We start from the raw sequence: 22,637 nt of genomic DNA, 5'->3' as shown, positions 1-22,637 counted from the left end.
GTTGCTAGATAATGCCTGAAGACAAAAGCTATTCTAAAGCTGTAAATGTGTTCTTCAAAGGCTGGATTCTCAAATGTAAAAATCAAGGGATATCGGATGAGGGGTGGAGATGTGACCACATGATACTAGCTCCTAGGGCTTATGTGAAGAACTGTTTTAAAACTCATGCAAGTTTACACATGCTCTTGTTCTTTGGAGAAATTAACTAAAATGTGGCAGCGATATCAGGACACATTATTCTGGAACATGTTGCTTTACTGTCCAGATGCCAGGAGAACCCAAACCAGCAGGAATCAACTCAGCATGGGCACCCTGATATGCTGCTTTGATTCATGCCCAGAGCACTAACCCACAGGGCCCTCTGGCCCACCATAATTTTTGGAATGTAGCCATCTTACTTGGAGGCAGGGCATCTTACCAAGCCTCTTGTTCTCTTTGCTGCCAAGTATAGTTACCCAGCTCAGGATTTCTGACACAGACCCACTGGTAATTCTGAGATAAGAAGTTGAATGCATGTAGATTATTTGGGGCCTCTACCCTGCTGGGAATCCCTGGGAGACTATGCAGAGCTTTCCTTGATCTGCCCACCAATTCTTGTTCCTCCCATAGCACTTCCAGCAGTCCATCTTCCCATCTAGGAGTTCCTCTGGCAGAGATCACAGCAGTTAGCCCAAAAGGCCATTTTCTGAAGCCAGGCTTGGGGCTAGGCTGAGCACCTATGCCTGGAGCACCCATAGCATCTGCCACAGTCATACTTGTCACCAAGGTAGTTTCAGAGAGGGAGAAACTGAGGCACAGCAAGGTTAAGTACTGGCTCAGAGTCACATAGCTGCTAGAAGGGATCCGTTACCTGCGTTCTGTTCCTTCAACCTCATTGCCTCCTGGGCTACAGTTGTGGCAGAGATGGCTGGGAAACCCCCTAAAACTAGGAGTAGGGCTGGCCATGATGGCCTTCTCTGATACTGCTGCTCCAATAGGACCTTTGTATGATAATGTATCTCCTTTTTTCAGCCATGGTGGCTAAGATTTCTGAGCAGACTGCATATGTTTCCATCCAAGCTGTGTGGCTTTAAAAAGCCAGATTACTTAAGTTTTCTGTGCCTTAATTAGAAAGTTTTCTATATAATTATGGTCACTATCAAGACAAATTAATGCATGTACAGTGCTTAACAGAAAGCAAGGACCATAAAATTATTCATTGTTGATGATATTTTACATGTGAATGCTCTTTTCCATTTTGCTAACATTTTTCGTGCTTAGGAATTAATATGAACATGTGTAAAACAAAAGTGCACATTTTATTGCAGCATTCATGTCTGATAGGCACCAAGCCTTCAAGCCTTCAAGCCTTCACCAGCATTCAAGCCTAAACACCATTGCACTTGAGATGACTTTTTGATTGCCTGTCTTCACCGGGTGTTGGTAAAACTCCCTGAGGAAGGGGGATATGCTTGCCTTGCCCTTCCCAGCATCAGCAGTATGAGTGAGTCGGGTGCCCAGCCGTGGGATCTGCTCAGGAGATGAACAATAGGTAATTAAGAGCACACTTTCCCTTGGGTTGTTGGGGATATAGCATAGCCACACCACTGCTGCTGGTGTCACCAGCATAAAAAGAATTTAAAAGGTTACACCAAAAATGCACTCCTCCCAGAATTTTTTCTGTATATATAGAACACCCTCCTAAAGCCCTCAGACTAATTTTTAGCTGTGGCTCAATTTGAATCCCAATTGAGATGAAATTGGAAGCTAAACTGTAAGATGTAGCATTTGGATGTGCACTATTAACATCTGCCATTAATTATCAGTATTAATATTTCATTATAGATAACACTGTGAGGTAAGAGGTGGACTGATTGTAACATCTCTTTGAACCTTGATACGCTCTTTACAATGGGTGAGTTCCAAATTGAAGGATCCTGTTTTACAGATGAAGAACTCAGACCTAGTGAGTTGTACAGACCACACTGCAGCAGATGGACCTGCTGAGATGCTCTTCACAATTATAAAGTTCTTTTTGGTCTATATCAGAGGCACCAGTAGCAGTAGCCTCACCACCATGTCCAGACTCATGTGTTACAGGATGAAACTGCCTTCTCCCACCAACACATTAACATCTGGAAGTTCTAATCACAGTTCCTCCAAATGGGAATGTATTTAGAGATGAGGTCTTAGAAGAGGTAATTTAGGTAAAATAAGGCTGTTGGAAGAGGCCCAATACCACCAAAACTGGTTTTCTTGAGAGTAAACTGGGACATAGACACACACACACACACACACACACACACACACACACGCACGCACGCACACACACTCACAGGGACAACCCCATGAGACCAGAGAGAAGAAGGCCATCCAGAAGCCCTGGAGTGTAGCCTCAGAAGGTCAGAAGGAATTAACCTGGCTGACACCTTGATCTTGGACTTCTAGCCTCCAGGACTATGAGAAAAAAAAAAAAGAAATCCTGGTGTTTGAGCCACCCTGTCCATAGTGCTTTGTCCCAGCCACTCGAGCAGACTCATACAGAGCACCTTTAATGTCACACATGTGCACTGCTGACTCCATCAGCTGCTCCCACCATACCTGAGGAAAGGCTCCTGGGGCACCTGTATTTCCAGATGTGGCCATCTCAAAACAGAAGCTGCAGCTTAGTTCTACTGTCTTGTGTTGCTATGTGTTCAAAACCCCACGTTCCTTGTACTGTTTTGTTGTGTTTTGTCTTATTTTCTAGAAAAATTCAGAATCTCTGATTTGAAAGAGCTTTTCAATTCTAAAATCTGTTTAGACCTTTGTTTCTGATTACAGAAATGCTGAGTGTGTTGCAGGAGTAATGCATTTCAGAATCAATGGGCAGATAACTGCTATTTCTAGTGCTTATTCGGAGACTCCTGTCAATTCCTTGCAACCCTGGATCATTTAAACATCCATTATAGGACTATCTTTCAGCAAGCACAAAGCAATTTTCCTGGCTTACCTGCCACACAGTGGCTCTGCCTCTCTTCTTGGGAGCTCCCTGTTCCTAATGGATGTTTGCTGGCATGATGGGGCTGGACTATGACCAGATGAGAAGGGCAGAGACAGGGTGAGCCTTGGCAGGTCTTTGTGCTGACCTGGAGTTGCAACAGAACAACCGCAGAAAACATGAGATGTGAGGGGTAACCTGTCTGCTTTTTACAAGTGGTCTCACTTCTTCCATTTGTATTTTAATTTTGTCTTCTTCACCTTTCCTAGTTCTACCTAGATTTGCTTTATTGCTTTATCCCTGTTGCTGGAGCTAGCAAATAACAATATAGGACATTTGGTTAAATTAGAATTTCAGCAAATAATTATTTGAGTATAAGTATAGAGCAAATGTGTCATACTAAAAAAAAAATTCTTATTGTTCAGCTGAAATTCAAATTTAGCTGGACATCTTATATTTTATCTGGCAACCTGATCTGTCTCTTAATATGCCACGTGTGCGTTTCTCTTATGTGAATGTCTGGAGAGGTAGCTATAGAGACAGAGGGAGAGCAATCTCCTTCATAGATCTGCTTCTTTCCCTGGGAACCTATCACACATTCCCCACCTCCATTCTTTTTGTTTTTTGTTTGTTTTTTTTAAAAATGTTTTTGGTACTGGGAATTGAACCTAGGGGCACTCTACCACTGAACCACATGCCCAACTCTTTTTGGTATTTTATTTAGAGACAGGGTCTCGCTAAGTTGCTGAGGCTGGCTTTGAACTCTTGATCCTCCTGCCTCAGAGTTTTGAGTCACTGGGATTACAGGTGTGTGTCACCATGTCTGGCTCCCACCTTCATTCTTATAATGGGGAGGCTGCAAACATTTCCCCCATCTCCTTTTTTCAAGTTTTTGCATTCTTTCCTCTATTGAGTATTTCCCTAATCAATTCTTTTAAACTATAATTTGAAGAAGTTTGAGAAATAAATGTTTTTTTCACTCTCTTCATATTCCCTTAGTAAATCTGAAAATCTACCAGTCAATTTATGGGCATAAATTAATCTAATATCTGGGGTTTGTTGCAGATCATGTTGATAGGCTGCAGTCTCTACCCTCAGATTAGACATATGAAAAGGGAAGAATACCAAGGATTGTATATCCATTACAGTCAAGAATGGAGTGTAGCAGGAGGGGGAACTGGGTGATTATGGACTTCAGTCATTTCTGGATCTGGTTTAAATGGCTGTCTTCCTCACCAGAGTAGAGGGCAGAGCAAGAAGATGAGGGTACTCACTCTGGGTACTCATCTCCTTAACTTTGCTCCCTCACCTCCCTCACCTCACCTTGACCCAGCCTCGACCCTTGACCCTTGACATAGTACAGTTGAACTTTGCCCCCTATAACATAGCATTGCACAAGCTGAACTAAATTGCCTCTCTTAAAAAGAAATCATAGCAACATTTTGGAAGATTCACTTTTCTTGCTTTTGAGTTATGTTTAACCTCATTCCACAAAAAGTTGAGACTACTATTCTTTAAAATTCTCCTACCACAAAGTTTTTCTACCCCCCTTCCATAGTACATGGCTTGTACAGATCCTTTTTTTTATTTCCTGATTTGCAAGGTTTCTGATTCACTTTCTTAATAACATTAATCAGGTATCCATCAGTTCAGGGACAAGTACACTTTCCAGATTTCCAATTCTCATGGACCAGCTTTTGGCCATTGGTATTACCTGGGGTTTCCACCATTCCCCCCACCCAGTGACTTCAGTAACAGGATGCTTTCATGTTATACTTTTCTTTAAAGTATTTCCATACACACATTAGAATGTACCTATATGCATGTGATTTCATTTTGGTAGACTTTATTTTTAGAACAGTTTTAGTTGACAGCAAAATTGAGCATAAAGTGCAGAATTCCCATGTACTCCCGTACCCATGCAGAGCCTCCCCCACTATGAACATCAGAATTGTTATCGAAATGTAAATTCTGTGTTTTGTTAAAGATTCATCAACTTTAAAACCATTCTTTTGATGGTGTTATTACTCATATGAACAGCAAAAGTATCAAAGATTATTAGGATCTTTAAAATGTGTGTTTTTTTAAATGTGTGTGTGTGTTACTTTTTCTATAATCACTGCCTTACATTTCTAAAACACTGTCATATTTCCTGCCAGTAGAAATATTTTTGGTTATTGAAATTAAATATACTAGTGATCAGAATAGTAGCTGGCACATCAAAGGCAGTTGATGTTGAGTCTAATGTTCTAATTCTTAAAGAGTCTTGAGACTTTAGAGGCTTTAGTGATGCTCTGCCCACGCGGGGCTATACCTTCTTCCTTCCAGGGTAGGGTTAAGCTCACCAAGACATCAAGGAGGCAGAGAGCCTTTGGAAGGACTGCCAGAGAAGACAGGTCTCCTTTGGGGAAGTGATGGTTTCATCAGCATGCCACCCTGGTTACATACAGCCTCAGTCAGCAAGTCTAATTTTAGGAGGTGCAAGACAAAAATACAGTGGAGAGGAGTGAACTAAAAATAGGCCCCCTTTCCCTGTTACCATCCACTTCCTCGGAGGTTTGGCATGTTCCCAGGAAGCCAAGTTCTCTCCCTGCTATAGTGGGCATGCAGACATCCCACGGTTATGGAGAACAGTGAAAGCCCCATCCTGAGTCACTGCAGATGTCTCTACCTTCAGTTTTCTTCTACTCTCCTCCAGAATTGCTGGATCCAATTGAACAGCTGCTTCTGTTTTCCAGGGAGGGTTTGCACCAGCCCTATTTTATTAAAAATATACCAGGGGTGCCATTGATGAGAGTGTGTTGTATGAGTCACACTCCTGCCATTCTCAGGGGGAAAAAAATTTTGTTTTTACTTTTAATTTGCATTCTACTTTTCATATTGAAGAATGAGTTTCATTTTAGTCAGTTTTTAAGGGCTTAATATGTACAAGACATTGTGCTGAGTACTGGAAGGATGGATTGAGACATCATTTCTAATTCATGGAGCCTACTTGGGGGAGCCAGATGCATGTCAAGATGGGAAATAGATGTTCTCTGCAGCTGCACAGAATCGCTTGCGGGGGGGGGCTGCCTTTGGAGAAATATATTAATAAAAGCTGCAGGAGGGAACAGTTGTAACCTGGCTAGAGCAGGCAACAATAAGGACAGCTTATCTGCACCTCCTAAGGCAAGGGCAAGAATTGGATCTATGTACGTGAGAGGTGACAATAGTGAAGAAGGGAATAAGAGAGAGGAGTCCTAAGACTGGTTTGAAGATGGTGACTGAGAGGATGCTGGGCCAGATGAAATTTTCCTGTGTTGGGATGGTGGTCAAAGGTCATTTGAGGGTCAGGGATGCCCCTCACTCAGTGGAAAATTGTTTTTGATGCCTGAGATAGAAAGCTTTTCTGTTCTCCACCCATATAGCAGTAAATCTGCTGTTTCATGTGGATTTTTTTGTAGGGGGAGGTGTTTCATTTTGTTTGATATGGTGAGGGAGTATCACTGACAGCTCAGGCCATGTTTGTGAGACCACAAGGAGTAGAACAAAGACAGCTGTTTGAAAGTAGGAACCTGGAACCAAACATAACCCCGGAACGTAAGTTCCCTGACCTTGCAGAAATCTCTGGAGGATTTGGGCTACCTGAGAGCTTCCAGTAGGGCCTCTGAGCAAGTCTTCTCTACATATCAGGATCAGAGAATTCCAGCTCCATGTGCTCTACTGGATTAAACTCATAAAATAAGTAAGAATATAAAAGAATAAGAGTGGAGATGCCAAGAAGGAAATAATTCTCTCTTTTTTTAATTTTTTAAATTAATTTTTATTGTAGGTTGTTCAAAACTTTACATAGTTCTTGATATATCATATTTCACACTTTGATTCAGGTGGGATATGAACTCCCATTTTTACCCCATATACAGATTGCAGAATCACATCAGTTGCACAACCATTGATTTACATATTGCCATTCTGGTGTCTGTTATATTCTGCTGCCTTTCCTATCCTCTACTATCCCCCCTCCCCCCTCCCCTCCCCTCTTCTCTCTCTACCCCCTCTTCTGTAATTCATTTCTCCCCCTTATATTTTTCCTCCTTTCCCCTCACTTCCTCTTGTATGTAATTTTGTATACCCCTGAGGGTCTCCTTACATTTACATGCAATTTCCCTTCTCTCTCCCTTTCCCTCCCACCTCTCATCCCTTTTTAATGTTAATCTTCTTCTCATGCTCTTCGTCCCTACTCTGTTCTTAGTTACTCTCCTTATATCAAAGAAGACATTTGGCATTTGTTTTTAAGGGATTGGCTAGCTTCACTTAGCATAATCTGCTCTAATGCCATCCATTTCCCTCCAAATTCTATGATTTTGTGAATTACTATTGTGGTCTCTGAAAGAGCCTCTGTAGCCGGGCCTGGGAAGATGCAGGTGATTTCAAGAGACATAGTTGGAAGAGGAGGCTGTATCAGACTGAGGAAGTGCAGGGGATTGACTGTGAGGCACCATGTGTGTGAGCAGCACAGGGAATGAGTGTGTGGCTGGGATGTAGCATGTTGGGGCAATTAGGCCCTGATCAGATCCTGGAAGCCCTTAAACACTATGCCAAGTGAGTTTTACCCAATTCTGTGGATGACTGATCTAGATCTAGAGAAGAAAATTGGAGAAACAACATGAAAATTTAATTGCAGGGATAGGAGAACATTCAAATGCAGGACTCCCAGCCTTCTCACTTCCACCTACACCCCTGGAGGGTGGCCTACTGAGATCAGAGCTGTGGTTTAAGGGGTGTGGGTGAGAAGTGGAGAGAGTGTGAACACAAGAAGCTGTAGTGGGACTGGAAAGGGCGGTAGGAATTGGAGATGTGTTTTGGAGAGGGTTGATAGCAGGTAAAACTGATGAATTATTGATAGAAGGAGTTTTTGGTTTCGATTGTGGTTGACTTGAGGGATATTGCTTAGATCCATATTACAAGAGAAATAACAGGTGGCAAGAATGTGTGCATGTGTGTGTGTGTGTGTGCATGCGTGTGTGTGTGCATGCACACATACATGTGTGTTTGGTGGGTCGTGTGGTGGAGATAATGTGTTTATTTTGGAAGTGTTGAGTTTAAAGACATTTTCTTGGAGATGTTCAGCAGCCAGTTGGAAACATAAACCCAGAAGCTGCAAACTCAGCTCCTTCTGAAATGATCTGTCTGTGTTACATAAATGCCATTGAGGCCCAAAGATGGTGGATGTAGACTTCAGGTGTTTCTATTCTGCTGATGTATTTCCAATCCTTAACCAGAAAGTAGTGTGCAGAAGTGTCTGGCTGCCCTTTCTCTTGTCTCTGCCCAAAGAAGATGCTCAGAGAGCAGTAACCTCAGTTTGGCAATGCTAAGAGGAACAGGAGAGTTTGTACTTTTCTTGCAAATTCTGCATGGAGCTATCTAATTTACTGTATTTACTTGCATTTGACCTTTCGTCCTTATGCAAATGGATGTACCGACTATTTTTCTAAGAAAATAAATACAACTTTGCAAAATAGGTTTGAAAAACATACATAAGGAAAAAGGATGGGGGGTATTTCAACCTTAAACCTGCCTTCCTGCAGGTTGTCCTTTCTTTCTTTGTTTTGACCTATAAGCATAAGTTTGTGCTACCTGCTATTTGTCATAAATTTGCTTATTTTAGATATTGTTCATTTGTTGTGTATTTTTATAGATATTTCCATCCTAAAGAACAACAACTTGAGGCTGTTTTTATAGAGAACTTTAGGACAAAATGTTGTGCTTAATAAATCCAGAAAGTCAAATAAATATATACTGAATTCCTGGTGTGCAGCAGTCTCTGGGCTTCTGGAGTGGAAAACAAAGGAACTGACATTTGCCCCTCCACGCTGCTGTGAAACCCATATATCATAAATATACAGAAAGACTTGTAAGCTGCAAATGTTTGCAATTATAGGACTATGTCGCTGTTGTTTGGGGAGAATCAGCAGGTGAGTTTTCAGAAAGCACTTCGTGGAGATGGTATATTTGAGCCAGACAGAGATATTGTACATTCTTAACCAGAGGAGGGACTGATGACATTCATGGAAGATTTATCTAGGTGTTAGCAATAATTGTGCCATGTAGTGATTGAAGGGTCTGCTAGTTGCAGGATGGGAACAAGATGTCATCCTGGCACCCTACAGCAGCCCTGAGGGACATAATCCCAGGAGACTTATTCTTCCCAGAGCCTGTTCATATTAGCTTCTTGGCCAGTGGTAACTCCTGGCCCATTAACCTATTCCATGAAGGCCCCATGTGCACACAGACTAGGCCTTTAGACAACTGAGTTTGAATTCAAGATGAAACCTCAGGAGAGACTGTCCTCGTTCTTAAGAAAATAAGAGGCATTGTTGTTTTGGATGTTGAAATGTTTGGATAATGGATCTCCCTGACCCTGGGACATGATAAGGGTGGTCACTTGGGCTGGGAAGAACCTGACCATTTGTTGGCCTGAGATATATTTTTACTGTTCTGCAAATGAACGAAGATTAGAACTTAGTGAGTGGCCCAGTAGGCATGGTAAATAAATGCCATGGTTTAAAAAATGAAGTAGTGCACAAAGTGGTAATGAAGGAGAAAACAGTCTGTAGGTGAGCCCTGGTTGAGTGAGTTAGGTGCTTGCTCTTTTTGGCTTTCGGAATAGAAGAGATGATAAACTTGAAGAGGGCGAGGGGTGAGTTTAAATTTTAATCTCTAAATAATATGACAACACTGTTATTTCTTTCTTTATCACACTGAGTCATCATTTATTGACTTGCTGCTATGAAAGATGGAAATTGAACTCCCTTATATCACCTCTCACATTCTCCTCCCTGTCTTCCTCCTTACTTTTGGTTCTTACTGTGCTATTTTGACTTCCTTTTGTTGTTGCCTTTGATCTTTAAATAATACACTTGAGCCTCCATTGGTTGTGGTCAGCATTTGACAGTGTGCTCTGACCCTCTCTTATATGAAATGGGGTCACCAGTGCCCCTACTCTTTGCTCCATCTCTTTTCTGTCTTTCATTTGCCAAATTTTCTTAGTATTTTAAATTTTGTTTTCATTTTTCAAATTTGCATATTGTAAGATTGACTTTTATTCTCGGGGAGGGTGATGGGTCTGTGAATTATAATGTATGCATGGATTTGTGCACTGTAAGAATACAGTATAGATCCATCACCCCCAAAGCTCTCTGGTGCCACCCCTTTGAAGTCACACCCTTCTTCCATCTGTAATCCCTGGTGGCCACTTGTCTTCCTTTTTATTTTCTCATGAGTATTCCAATGCTGGGCATTGTCCACAGTTTGTTAATCCATTCACTGGCTCAATTTATTCAGGTAACTTCCAGGTTTGGGTGATTGTGAATAAAGCTGCTATAAATATTTGTGTATAGGATTTTGAATGAAGCTAAGACTTTGTTTTTCCAGGGTAAATATCTAGCTGTGAGATTACTGGGTCATATGTTAAGTGTATGTCTGACTTTATAACAAAATATCAAACTGTGGTGCTTCACAGTCCCACAAACGATGTGTGAGGGTTCCAGTTGTGCTCTGTTGTTTTCAGTATGTGATATTGTAGGTACTTTTCTGTTTCTTTGTTGTTTTGGCTTGTTGGTTTGGTTTTTGCAGGTTAGCCATTGTACAGGTGTGTAGTAGTCTCCCATCATGATTTAATTTGCATTTCTCTAATGACTAATGATAGTAAACATCTATTCCAGTTCTTATTTACCTTCTGTGTATTCTTTTTGGTGAAATATCTGTTTAAGTCTTTTGTCCTTTATGTTAACTGGGGTTTTTGTTTTCTTATTGTTGAGTTTTGAGAGTTCTTTATATATTCTAAATATAAGTCCTTTGTTGCACACAATTTTTTTCTTATAGTCTGTAACTTACTTTTCATCCTGTTAACAGTTTTTCCCAAAACAACAATTTAAGTGTTTTATGGAGTCTAACTTTGTAATTTTTTTAATTGGTTGTGGTTTTTGTGTCTTATCTAAGAACTCTTTGTTTAACTCCAAATCACAAAGAATTCTCCTTTGTTTTCTTCTTAAAAAATACACAATTTTACATTTTATGATCCTCTTGTGGATCAATCTTGATCCATTTTAGGGTAATTTCTACAAGGTATGAGGCTTAGGCTCATACCTTTTTGCATACAAGTGTCCAGTTGTTCCAACATTTGTTCTAAAGTCTATCCTTTTTCATGAAACTACTTCACATTTTTCTCAAAAATCCATTAACCACACTCAGGTGGCCCTATTTCTGAACTCTCTAATCCATCCATCCATCCCATTGATATGTGTGTGTGTGTCCCCTGGACAGCATCAGACCATCTTGATTACTGTAGTTTATAGTTAATCCTAAAATGAGGTACCCAAGTCCTCCAGCTTCACTTTTCTTTTGCAAGCTGTTTTGTCTATCTAGTTCTTTTGCTTTTCCGTATACATTTTAAAATCAATACACCTATGTCTATTTTAAAATCTGGGATTTTGAATTGAATTGCATTGAATTTATAGATCAACCTGGGAAGAATTAGCATCTTTACCATATTTAAAAATTCTTCCTTTCATTGACATTCTGTGGTTTTAAAAATCCATGTCTGGGCTTTTAATTTTTTTTTATTTCCAGTTATTTATTGCTAGTGTATAAAAATATGATGGATTTTTTTGGTTGACTTTATATCTATTCTGACCTTACTAACTTGCTAGAAGTTTCCTAAATAGAAAACCATGCTCCCTGATGCAGCTTTATATATATATATATAGACATATACTGTAAATGGACATATACCTCAATTTTGTTTATTTTATTTATGCAATGCTGGGGATCGAATCCAGGGCCTTGCACATTCGAGGCAAGTGCTCTACCACTGAGCCAAAACCCCAGCCCACAAATGCAGTGTTGATATCTTCCTTTTCAATCTGCATGCTGTTTATTTCTTTGTATTATCTTATTTCACTTACTAGGATTTATATTATGATGTCAAATAAGATTGATGAGAGGGAACATTCTTGCTTTGTTCCTAGTTTTAAGAGGAAAATATTCTTCCTTCAAGTATGATGTTATAGTGTTTTTGTCAATGCCCTCTATCAGGATGATCAAGTTCCCCTCCATTTCTTGTTCAGTAAGAGTTTTTAATCATGAACGGATGTTGGATTTCGTCAGATACTTTTTTTGCATTGGTTAATGCAATCAATGAGATTTTTGATTGTCCTTTGTGGAACCAGATATTCCTATATGCATTCCCAGAGTAAACCCCACTTTGTTGTAGTCTATTGTTTTTTCTAAATATTCCCAGATCCATCAACTTCTTTATAGTTAAGGATAATAACATGTGTCTTCTATCATAGTTTAGTATTTCTTGCTTTGTCTATAAAAGTTGAACATTCCAGAAAAACAATATTTTCAGGATTATGAAGTAAAAGTATTATTCATATGAAACTTTTCCTGGACAGCTTCCTCTTTTCCCTGGAATCACAGATTCTCTTTGTTTTCACTAGGGGTGAAGAGGAAAGGAGAGGAGACAGTCTTTCTTCCTTTGATACCTAATATCATCCATCTTTTATCCACAGTCTCTTGCTTGGAATCTATTCCATTCTTTCCCAATCTGAACTGGCTGTTTCCTAGGCCTGCGACACAGCTGTCATCCAGTGATTTCTTTTTTCTTTTTTTAAATCCCTGTCTTCATTCCAGGGAACATGAGCTTTAAAACAGGAAAAGGTGGGAGTGTGTCGAAAACTATTAGAGAGAGATGGTATTAATAGCTCACATTTATTAATTACTAGGTGCCAAGCACTGTTTTAAACTCAATATATAGATTATCTCATTTATTTCTTACCACAGTTTATGTGGCTGTTGTTATTCTCTTTCCAATTTTACAGATGAGAAAAATGGAGGCCTCCAGAGGTCAGGTAACTTACCTTAAATTATGCTACTAATAAATAGTAGATCCAGGATCCCATTCAAGATGGTGGGACTCCAGAGCCCACATTTTCAATGCAAAGAAGGACTGTGTTTACTCATGGAAAACTGATGGAAGAGGTTGTTTTTGTTTGTTTGTTTCTTTTGGTACTGGTGATTAAAATCAGGGGAGCCTAACTACTGAGCCATATCCCCAGCCCTTTTTATTTTTTATTTTGAGATAGGGTCTCACGAAATTGCCTTGGGTCTCATTGAATGGCTGAGGCTGGCTTTGAACTTGTGAACCAGTTGCCACAGCCTCCTGAGTTGCTGGGATTACGGGCATGCACCACGGCACCAGCCATAGAAAGAGTTCTTAATCTACCAAGAACACTTGGCCACTGGCAAACAGTTGCTTCCTTAAGTGAAAACTCAGCTAGAATAGTAATAAGGGACCTGGGCTCTGCTCTTCCCCTATACAACAACACTGCCTGCTTAACTACTGGCCAGCAAATATGTTGTTGGCAGCCCAGAAAGCAACAAAAGCAGTGGCTCAGGAAGAACTGAGGAAGTCAAGGGCAAGGGCGTGGATCACAGAGACACCTGAAGGGGTGTGGAGGATCTCCTGAAAACAAAAGGATGGTTTGGGGCCAGATAGGAAAGGAAGGCAAGCCTTCATTCTTTTTTTTTCCTTCTCTTTCCACATATTTTTACTGGTGCATTATAGTTGTACATGATGGTGGGATTTGTTGTTACATATTCGTACGTGCACACAATATAACAATATAATTTGGCCAATATCACTTCCCAGCACTTATCCCTGTCTCCCGTTTTCCCATCCCTGGTCTCTTTCTTCAACTGAATCCCCCTTCACCTTTCTTTTCTTTTTTCCACTCTGCCTTCCACATATGAGAGAAAACATACAACCTTGACCTTTAATATAATGTTCTCAAGTTCCATCCATTTTCCTATAAATAACAATAACACAATTTTATTCTTCTTTATGCCTGAATAAAATTCTATTGTGTCTATATACCATGTTTTCTTTATCCATTTATTCATTAGTGGACACCTCGTCACATCCCACAGTTTGGCTATTGTGAATTACGCCACTATAAACATGGTTTGCATGTATCACTATATTACAATGACTTTAAATTTTTAGGATAAATACCAAGGAAAAGAGCTGGGTCATGTGGTAGTTCTGTGCCTAGTCTTTTGAGGAACCTCCACACTGATTTCCATAGTGGTTGTACTAATTTGCAAATCCACCAACGGTATAAAAGTTCCTTTTTCTCCAGTATTTATTATTATTTGTATTCTCAATGACGGCCATTCTGACTGATGTAAGATGAAATGTCAGTGTAGTTTCAATTTTACATTTCCCTAAATGCTAATGATGCTGAACATTTTTTCACATATTTGTTGACCATCTGTATTTCTTCTTTTGAGATGTGTCTGTTTAATCCATTAACCCAGTTATTAATTGAAGGTTTTTTTTGGGTTTTTTTTTAGTTCTTTATATACTCTGGATATTAATCCTCTGTCAGAAAAAAAATAGCTAGCAAATATTTTCTCCATCCTATGGTTTATCTCTTCACATTCTTAATTGTTTCCTTTGCTGAACAGAAGCTTTTTAATTATATGCCATTCTATTTACTAACTCTTGTCATTATTTTCTGAGCTTTAGGTATCCAACTAAGAAAGTCACTGCCTGTGCCTATATGCTGGAGTGTTGACCCTATATTTTTTCCTAGGAGTTGCATATTTTCTGGTCTAATTCCACGGTCTTTGATCAATTTTGAGTTGATATTTGAGCAGGCTAAGAGATAAGGGTCTAGTTTTATTTATCCACATATAGATAACTAGTTTTCCCAGCACCAACAGTTGTTCAATAGGCCGTCTTTTTTTCAGTGTGTGTTTTGCAACTTTGTCAATGATCAGAGGACTGTAGATGTGTGTGGGTTTGTCTCTGTGTCTTCTATTCTGAACCACTGGTCCATGTGTCAGTTTTATGCTGGTACCATGCAGTTTTTTGTTACTATAGTTCTGTAGTATAATTTGAAGTCAGGTTTTGTCATGCGTCCAGCATTGCTTTTTGGACTGAGAATTGCTTTGGCTATTCTGGGTCTTTTATTCTTTCAAATGAATTTTAGGACTGTTTTTTTCTAGTTCTGTGAAGAATGTCATTGGTATTTTGAAGGAGATTGTATTGAGTTTCTAGGTGGGAAAACCCTCCATTCTTCATCAGCCATGCCCAGAACTGGAGTGAGAGCCAAGGGTGATGACAGAATTTTGAAGCACGTATGTCAGGCATCCCAGATCTGCTGCTCCAGGGGACCAGCCCAGAGAGGTCTGGAAGCAGGCTTTGAAATGGATGAGAATCCCATGGGTGCTCTTCTTAGGCAAAGCTGCAGATCATTGTTTTTCTAGGATCCAATCCAAGCCCAGACTCAGAGACTCCTATTGAATTCTCCATGCAAAAGGCCTAGAAAAATGGCAGTGAGAAAAAGAAGTCTAAATCCACTTACATTATCATCCGTAACTGGCAATACTCTGAAAACATCTCACACTTGCCATAAATTTTGAAATTTCTCCCTTAGCTATTTTTGTTGCTTTTGTCTCCTTTTATATGTGGGCTGTGTTTATAATCCCTATTATTTCAGAATCAACATGAGGAAGCCATTTGCTGAAAACCCTGCATTTTACCTTCAGTCAGTAGAGAGGCATGAAAGGAGAACTGGGACTCAACTCTGGAAAGAAAGAGGTGGAGCAGTAAGATTTGTGCATAAGAGGTTCTGTGTTACCTGACAAGGGAGTTTTAGGTACAAGTAGTTTACAGTTGAGATATCAGCCGCACAGCATAGGGTTACTCTGTGCAGTTTCCACTTGAAGTGCCCCTGGTCCTCCCTTGCCAAGGCAGCTGCTGGCTCACATTTAATGCACTAACCGGTTCTTCTTCTTCCACCTTGGCCATCCTTTCTGGCCCTGGCAGAGGCCTAGCACTTAGCTTCTATAGTACCAGCCTTTTCTGAAAGCTTTTCTCTCTCTCTCACACACACACACACACACAAACACACGTGCACGCACACCCCACAGCCCTTCCTTTTCCTTCTCTGATGCCCTTTCCCTGCCTGCTCCTTCCTGCTCTGGTTCCTTGTGAAGCAGCATCTATCCTGGTTCTAGGCCAGAGGGCAGTTTTCCCCTGCCCCACCCCCACCCCCAGCTGCAGGCCTGCCCTGCATTTCCTGGGTGATGACATTATGGAAGAGGCTTGCAGCTTAGTGGTTATAAGTGCCAGACTGACCTGGGATTACCTCTCAGCTCTACACTTCCTGGCAGTAGGTGGTCTGCTTCACCTCTGTGCCTCATCTGTCAAGTGGACAGAATCCTCATAACCAGGACCTACATCCAAGGATTGCTCAAGGGCCCTTGTAATAAGTTAATTCTCTCAGGTTACTTGGGACAAGGCCTGGCACATATAAATGCCTTCCCAATTACTTTTTGTTATTATGATATTGTTATTGTCACCTCATTGCATGTTGCAGCCTGTTTAGTCAGCTTTATCGTTGCTATGACTAAAGGACCCCACCAGAGAACTATAGAGGAGGGAAAGTTTATTTGGGGACTCACAGTTTCAGAGGTCTCAGTCTATAGACAACAGGTTCCATTCCTCAGGGCTCCAGGTGAGGCAGGGACATCATGGTGGAAGAGTGTGGTGGAGGGAAGTGGCTCATGTGATGATTAGAAAGCAGAGAGAGACTCCACTTGCCAGATACAAAATATATACCCCAAAGCCAGGTCCCCAGTGACCTACCTCCTCTAGCCACACCCTACCCTCTTTCAGTTTCTACTCAGTCAATCTCATCATGGCATTAATTCATTGATTTAAGGCTCTCGTAACCCAAGAATTTCTCCTCTAAACCTCTTGCACTTTCTCACACATGAGCTTTTGGGGTACTCCTCACACCCAAACCATAACACAGCCCCTTGTTAATTCCCTTCCCCAGACTCCAAAACTACCTCTGTGTGCACACTAACGTAGAGGAGGAGATGGGTCCTCCCAAAAGCTTTTTTACTTCAAATGAAAGAGGGGACAGAGCCATAGGTATCTTTGAGGGTTCAAACTTGGATGAATGAGAAGGGCAATTAGCAAAAATGGGAATGCTGGTGCCATCAGCTGGAATTAAGGACAGTGGCGTTATTTCATTAATTTGCAAATTAATCAGCTGGGAGTTAGGCACATTTCTTTCTTTCTTTTTCTTTTTTCTTTTTCTTTCTTTTTTTTTTTTTTTTTTTTGGAGAGGGGTAGCACTTTTTGTCTAAAGTAAAAAGAAAATATAAAAGAAACCTCACCAGTTTTTGAGATATTGTTCAAAATATAAATTATTTATTATCTCTTCCTCATATTGTACCTTGACTCCTAGTCTCAGGCTTTTTTTTTAAATTTATTTCTTAATTTTTGAATTAATGATGTTGTTCTTTGCAGGTCCAGTATGGGTTTTTTTAACCAAATTTTACTCATAATTTAAAATTTAGTCTTAAAAACCTGGGAACATTGCCACCATTGAAAATGAGAGTGATGACAAATTGAATTCTCACTTGCAGGGATAGAGTGGCCAAGGAATAGAAAGTCAGAGGACCATCTGGAAGAACCTGGGCTGTGAGATGCCCTCCCAGGACAGCAGATTCTCCTCCCACACCTGCATGTTGTGTGGGAGCTGTCGGTTGTCAGAGCCAAAGATCCAGGGTTAAGGCCTACATGGAATTCATGTCAACAATACAGATGGATTGCTCATGGAGTTAAAAGAAAAGAAAAGCTGTCTTCCTTTGTAATAGAAAGTGGCTTAGATCCTACTCTCAAAAACAAGAGATAAATATGTAAAGGCTGTAATATTGGACAAGATATAAATAGTGTCATAGAAAGTTACAAATGATGTGCTTTGGCAGTAGGAAAAGTCTAATTGAGGAAGTTAAAAAAAAAAAGTCTTCATAAACTGTCCTTGCTGTGTAGCTTACAAGGGAGGTAAAAGGTTTGTGAAATATGGCAGGGCTATGGTGAGGGCATTCCCAGAAGAGACAGGAGCCTGAGCACAGGCTGCAAAACAGGAAACAAGAAACACTGGAACAATCTAGAATGGAGGCCTATCACAGCCTGGAAAGGCTACCTGGGGCAGTATGACTGGATTCTTCCTTTCAGTTAAGAGTGGAGTGCCACAAGGGCATTTTGTGAAGGGAAATCAGGTGATTAGTGCTTTAAAGATGACCCTCTGAAGGTAATCTCAAAGGTGGATTGAGATTCTAGTTTTAGAGGCCAGCTAAGAAGCTTGGATCTAGAAAATAAATTATAAAACACACACACACAAACATATATATATATATATATATATATATATATATATATATATATATATATAAATGTGTATGTGTCTATATACCATATAAACACACACATATGGAATAGCACACATACACATTTGTACACACATATGTACATATACTATCTGAGAACAAGATCCTGGCAATCTAACCCCTATGTCCCCTGGCCCAGTCAACACTCATATCTTAAATATTATTGGGTTACATCAATAACTAAGTAGTTTTCTCCTGATTTCTATTAACCATCATTCAAGTCCCCTCTCTCCAGAAGTCTCCATGAACTATTTATAAATTCATTTTATCATTTAAAACTAACAACCACCACATGAATTTAAAGACGTGTTTTTGTCTGGTATCCAATCCACACCTATATGTTCATTGCCTTTCTGAATCTATAGCTCTGCGATAGTTGAATCTCTAATCCCTGCCTCTAAACCTGACCTTGCTGGCCTTGTATATACATCTCAAATCCCTCTCTTTCCACACTCCTTCATTTCTACTCTTCTCATCCCTGACATTTATTCTCCTACATTTCTAATTATTCCCTATTGAAGGGACCTTGAACTCATATTGGAATTTAAATTGTTAAAAAATTAGTGATTAAATTTATCACCATAAGTGTAGTTTGTATCTAGAAAAGGTTCGCCAAATTCTTTATAACACTATTTTATAACACTAGTTTAAAAAATGCTATCATTCATAGGTACATGCAGGGTAGAAAGAGGAAATGGGGGTCAAGTCCAGCCAGTGATGTTAAGGAGGACTTTGCTTGTGCTATTCTGAGTGAGGTGGAAAGCCATTGCAGGGCATGAGTGGAGTGACATGACCCAGAGAGCAGATGCTCTGCTGGGGGCAAGAGTTCCTCCCAGAGCATAGACAGGGCTCTTACCTGGCCTTCTTGGATCCACTGATTCCTTGGAAGACTGCCAAGAGAAAAGTGTGAAAAGAGCAAAGATCACAGCTTGTTCAAGCCAAGTTCTGAAGGTGAACTCCAGTGTAAAATGGAAAGTGTGGGACAAAAGGCCTATGCAGCAGAGGGGATTTGAATGAGTTCCTCAGAGCAGTGGGGAGCCAGCAAAGAGTGACACAATAAATGATATGTCCCTTAAAAGGATCACTCTGGTTGCTGTGGAGGAGGGCAAGACAAGAGGCAGGAAGAGCAAGCGGTGGACTGCAGAGGGATTGGTGGGCTTCCTTAAGGCAGCATCACAGGGATGGAGAAGAGGGGCCAGACCCAGAGAAATCACTCATGAAAAAAGAACTGGAGTTTGGAATGGGCTGGCTGCTGGGAACGAAATAGCAAGGAGGTTGTGCCACACATAATAATCCAAGTTGTGCCAGAGGTTGAGATAAACATAATGGGTGGCCTTTTTTTTATGGGTGTAAAGAACAGGATCAGACTCACCTACAGCCTGCAGCCCCAGTGAAAAGCTCCTAATTCTGTTTTACCTACAGATAAGAGAAGCAACACAGCATGAGGTAGCTCTACTCACGGGCCTGTAGACACTTTGGTTTAAGACATTAGGCTTTAGAAAAGGAGTTAAAGGGTTCAATCTTTTTGTTCATGGATTTGAATTGCAATTTGAAGTTCTAAAAATGAGACACAGAACTGTCAGATCCCAATATGCCTCATTCTTGAACAGCTTGATTTCTGCACATTTGGAACATAGGGAACATTCTGTCAGGTCCAACACAAGAGAGTTCATTTTCTTTCTGAAAATATTTCAATCTCTATTCTGGATCCTGGGTTCCCTGTGTTCTACATAAAGACGGTAGCAGCAGGCAAGAAACTCTGCCATTCTGGCATGTTCTTGTGATTTAGACTTGGGAATGAATTGCAAGTGCCCTGACTGCTGACACGGGTCTGTGTCAAGTGTGAGAAGGGGTAGGCTGAGGGCTGGTTGATGAGCAGGCCATGTGCCTGGAAATCGGGCACTGCTATTAGTTTAACAGCCACCATGGAGACTGCGAGACTGAAACCCATGTTAGGCTGACTGGGTTTAGATCATCTTTGAGAGCAATAACCTGCTTGATTTGGATCAGCTGGCTAGATTATTATTAGCATTTGTCACAAAAACCAGGATCAGACAGATGCAGGAATGGCATATGGTGGCAAGGTGGCAAATAACAGGGGACGTGCATTTCAAACAGTATTGTGGCTGACTCATTTGTTGGAATGCCAAGCCCTTATAAATGCAAAGACCTTATAACTTATCAAGATAAGAAGAAAGGCCCCTTGCCAATTTCATCCGACCCTTGGCTCTGTTAGTGCTGTCATTCGAGTTCGGTGCTTCTAATCTTCTTACTGGCTCACTTCAGGTTTTCCATCTTTACACCGAAGGGAATGAGCTAATGTGCATATTTTGCATCTTTTCAGATCATGGGCTATTTCTTTTGAAACTTGTTGTAGGGAAACTGAGTGAACCAAAGCTTCCTGTGGAACCAGTCGATCTTCATACTCAATAATGTTGTTAACATTAGTTATCTTTGAAATGATGGCTTGTTTTTGTTTTTTGGTGTAAATAGTTGCAGTGGGAAAAGTGTCCAGGTGTGGCTTTCTTTCCCTTTATGATATTTTTAGTATAGTTACCAGTGATCAGGATTTGCAGAGAATAAAACAGCCAGGAATCTTCCCTCCTGTTACTGCATCCTGTAACCACAGTAACAAGAATTCTTACAGTTGTAGAAGATTTTTTTGAAAAGGAAATTATGTATAAATATTAAGGATGGAGTAAGAACATATCTCATTGGGTACTATGATCTTCAATGTGAGAATGAAGTCATCCTCTTGTAGAAAACCTATTAAGTCCAGATATATAGGGACGCCTTAGTTATGCAGTTCATAATTCTTCTGTGCGTCACTGGAGAGGAGAGGGTGGAAGGATACCAGGTGAGGGGGAGCCCTCTAGAGGACAATCACCAAAGCAGACACTGGAACAGGAAAAAACTAGAAGTGAAGGAGAAGGAATGTTAAATTTAGGGCAGATCTGAACTGATGGTGTAAATGTAATGTGACTTGCCATGTGCTTCTGCTGATGTTGTGGTGGAGCAAAATGGTGACTTTAGCAGTTTAAGAGCTGCCAGGCTGTGGTTTGCACGCTGACCCAGCTCTACATAGTGACATTTAACCATAGAAGCTTGCAGTGGCTAGCAGGTACCTGTCACAGAAAACCACAGCAGCAGAAGCAGGAAACAAAGCAACAGGGACAGAACAATCCCCTTAGTGCAGTAAAAGTCCCTAAGTGTATGAGCTAAGAGTCCCTAGGCTGTTGACAAGCTTGCTCCCATATTCAAAATGTAGACTGCACCCTCCAATAGAATTGCACCAACTCCCTTGCCTTGATGTACCCCAAACTTGCTTATAAGGGGATGAGGTTGTAGCTCATTGTCTAGAATGTGTGAGGCCCTGGGTTTAATCCCCAGCACCACATTTAAAAAAAAGGAAACCAAACTTGCTTATATACCAGATTAAAAACCATGCTGCACTCAGGGCTCAGACTTTGGGAATTATCCCTCTGGGCTCTGGTGCTACTAATAAAGTGTTGCTGCCAGTTCTTGGTGTCCTGACCCTCATTTCCTACCACAATGTAGAACATATTTATTAACAAATCGGTCATATAGCATCATCAGGGATTTATTGATGCATGTGCTAAGTAGGTACTAAAATAAAAATCATTCTTTCCACTCATTGTAATTCACAGCCCTGACCTGCAACACCTGGGATAGGCAAGGTTAGGAAGTGGGGTGCATTGTGGTAATAAATAGGAAATTGAGGGTGAGTTGGATGAGGGGACCCCTCTCCCAGCAGTAGTGACAGGTAGGGTTTTCTCTGCATTTCAGGTGCTTCTTTAAATGGAAAAATGTGCCTTATAAACCCTGACCTGAGTTAGGCCATGAATATCATTATAACTCACTGCTGTTTATCTTGTGCCCAGGAAGAAATTGATGAAGCACTTCCTCTCCTGTGTCCCTGACCATAATACACATAAGATTGTAATACCAAATTTATACCAAAAAAAATTAATACCCTCTTGGCAAGGGTTTTAGTATTTCTGTTGATCCCTTACTTGATCCCTTACTTATAAATAAAATGAAAGAAGAGTTTAAAAATCTTAAACTTTGCAGTGCAAAATGACTTCTGACATCAATGGTTTTAGAGGATATTTTTAGAACATGTTTTATGGGAAATATCCTGCTGTCTGTGTGCAGTTATATATTCATAGTATACATATCTATGTGTATATCTAAATCTAGCCAACCAATTAGGGTTGGGCCACTTGCTCACAGGTGCCTTAACGACCAATCTTTTATAAGCCCATCTCAAAAATCATGTTTGTAGAAAATAAGATCCAGACAGTGAAGCTCATACCTGTCAAAGCCAGCATAAGATTCATAACCTGAGCTTAGTCAGCCAGTG

Source organism: Callospermophilus lateralis, unplaced genomic scaffold (assembly GCF_048772815.1).
Source record: "Callospermophilus lateralis isolate mCalLat2 unplaced genomic scaffold, mCalLat2.hap1 Scaffold_63, whole genome shotgun sequence".
NCBI lineage: Eukaryota > Metazoa > Chordata > Mammalia > Rodentia > Sciuridae > Callospermophilus > Callospermophilus lateralis.
The sequence above is the reverse complement of the archived record's forward strand: the minus strand, read 5'-3'. Positions refer to the sequence as shown.